The sequence below is a fragment of the Tamandua tetradactyla genome, chromosome 8 (assembly GCF_023851605.1).
Source record: "Tamandua tetradactyla isolate mTamTet1 chromosome 8, mTamTet1.pri, whole genome shotgun sequence".
NCBI lineage: Eukaryota > Metazoa > Chordata > Mammalia > Pilosa > Myrmecophagidae > Tamandua > Tamandua tetradactyla.
The window spans coordinates 13,079,908-13,082,672 of NC_135334.1; the positions used below are offsets into that span (position 1 = coordinate 13,079,908).

The window sequence follows — 2,765 nt, forward strand, 5'->3', positions numbered from 1 at the left end:
TCCTTCTGGAAATTATTATTACCATAATGCATATAGTGGTAACTACAGATTCCTCAACTGTGTTCAGTTTTCTTCATTTTTCCTTCTTTCTGCTCTTTAGATCAAATGACTTCAATTGTCTTATCTTCAGGTTCACTGACTCTTTCTTCTGCCAGCTCCCATCTGCTGTTGAACTCCTCTAGGGAATTTTAAATTTCTAATGCTGTGGTCTCCAGCTCTGTTTAGTTCTTTTTCATAATTCCCATCTCTATATTGAACTTGTCTTTGTATTTATTTATCTATTTCCTGACTTCCTTTAGTTCTTTGTCCATATTATCCTTTAGGTCATTGAATATCTTTAGGACCGTTTTTTGAAGTCTTTATCTGGTATGTCCCAGGTTTGACCCTCCTCAGTGATGGTTTCTAATGCTTTAATCTTCTCCTTTGCCTGGGCCATTACTTCCTGTTTCTTTGTATGTTTTGTAGTTCAAGTCCTTTCCTTGAATGCCAGAAGCTAACAATAACAAAAAGAAGATTAAAAAAAAAAAAAAAAAGAAACAGTATTCCTAGTCTTTGCAGACCTGTGCAAATGCTCTCCTTCAAGGGTTATCCATATGATGAGTCAGGCCAAAGCATAGGGGCCACCCCAGTTCTTTCTGCACAAGCATTTTGACTTGGCCAGTCATACGTAGCCCTAAGAATTCCCTTGTTTACATGGATACGAATATCCCCTCTTCCCAGGAAAACCATTTCCTCATGTTTTCTACAGCCAGCAATCCCTTACCTGCATGTCTTGACTCTCTCTCAGAGCATTCTGTAGGAGAGCTTGATGAGCTGCCTTCTGCATGCAGGGCACGTTCTTGGACAGTGAGTTCCTCAGGTCACACACGACCACATAGTTTAGATCAGGCATACATGCTCCTAGTACCAGTATATGCACACGGGTTACTCTGCTCCTTCCAGAAATGGTACCAGGGATCTGCACTGGTGTGTGAGCTGGCTTTGTTGCCAGGCTGGGGAGAGGTTGGGGAGAGGCCAGCCAGGTTTTTTTTTTGGCTTTTATAAAAGGAATTTATTAAGATACAAATTACAATTCCAAGGCCATGAAAATATCCAAATTAAGGCATCAACAAGAGGACACCTTCACTCAAGAAGGCCAACTGAATCTCGAGTATACTCTGTCACATGGAAGGCCCATGGTATCTGCTGTCCTTCTCTCTGGGCTTCTGGTTTCAAATGGCTTTCTCAGCATCTCCAAGTGTTTGTGTCTTTCTGCTTTTGTGTCAGCTCTTGGCTCTCTGTGTTGGCAGTTTTAAGGACTCAAATAAACTAATTAAGACCCACTTTGAATAGGTGGTGCCACATCTCCATGGAAATAATCTAATCAGAAGGTCCCACCTACAATTGGGTGGGTACAGCTCTATGGAAACAACCTAATCAAAAGTCCCACCCAACAACAGATCTTCTCTCACAAAAACTGGATTAGGGTTAAAAGAACATGGTTTTTCTAGGGTGCATAAAAGTTTCAAACAAACACAGTCACCCTCTGGACCCTCAAAAGACATGTTTTTTTCATATACAAAATACATTTATTCCATCACAATATCACAAAATACTTAAACCAATTCAGTAACAATGGAAATACAATGCAAAGTAAAAAACAGTATAAAATCTCATCAAAATCAGTTACAATGGTTTGACCTAAGGCAAAATTTTCTGCTGGCTTCTGACCTGTGAAACTCTGCTGCCAATATACAAAGAAGGACAGTCATAGGATAAACTTTTCCATTTCCATAGGGAAAAACTGAAAGGAACACAGGGGTCACCAGACCTAAACAATTCCAAAAAACCTGCAGGGCATACTCCATTAGATTTTGAAGTCTGAGAGCCATCCACAGAATGAGATTTCTCCTTGGGGCTTGAGAAAGTGGCAGTCCCACCCATTATGAGTTTACACAGTGGCCCTTCTCTCTCCTGAACACTGGGGTGAGGGTTTTCACATATCCAAGCATTGGGGAGATCACCTTATTCTTAGTTCCACCCTCTCCAAGCATTAAGGCAGCATCTGGACTCTCTGCTGTCTCTGAGGCACAAACCCCTTCAGAACAATGGATGGTTGTGAGGCTCCCTCTGATCTCCAGGGATTTTACTCCACCTTCTCTGAGGCCTGGGACACCAAAACTCTTCCTGGACATCAAGGTGGAAGATCTGCCCTCTATCTTTGAGGCAGACTCACCTACCCTACACGCATGGATGGATCTGCTTTCCTTGCCTGAGATTTTCTGACTGCAGATCTTAGCTTCCATTGGCCAAGGCCTTTAAGTAGCCTTTTTCTTGATTCTGCACTTGCCCTATAACTCAGTCCTTTAACTGTTTCTGCAGCTTTGAGAAAGTTGTTTCTGCCAATTCTTGCTGTTTATTCAAAGCTTCATAGTCAGGGAGGGGAGTTGGCAGGGGTACAGAACCCTAAAGTATCTTACTCCATCATCACTAGATAACTTTTGGTCTTCAGCTTGGAGATCAGTTGGGAAGCCTTCTGTAACCACCCAGAGTTTGGCTTCAATGCCTGCCTTACCATGACATGTACTTCTTTTGCACCCTCTGTCTTCTTACTTGCATAGAGGTTGCATACCTGACTGTATTTCCCTGGATCTCATTTGTATCCCCAGTACCAAGCTGGTTGGCACTCATTAAATAATGGCTTAGCACATGAATGAAGAACATCACAGAAAAACCATACTTTTAATTAAGGTAATTACTCAGATTCTACTCTCAGCTTTGCATAG

General features: G+C 41.8%; 1 protein-coding gene across 7 annotated transcripts in view; it reads left to right on the forward strand.

Annotated features, from left to right (window-relative positions):
* The window catches only part of SIAE (sialic acid acetylesterase), a 138,784-nt gene that overhangs the window by 46,277 nt on the left and 89,742 nt on the right, over positions 1-2,765 (forward strand). The window lies entirely within an intron of this gene.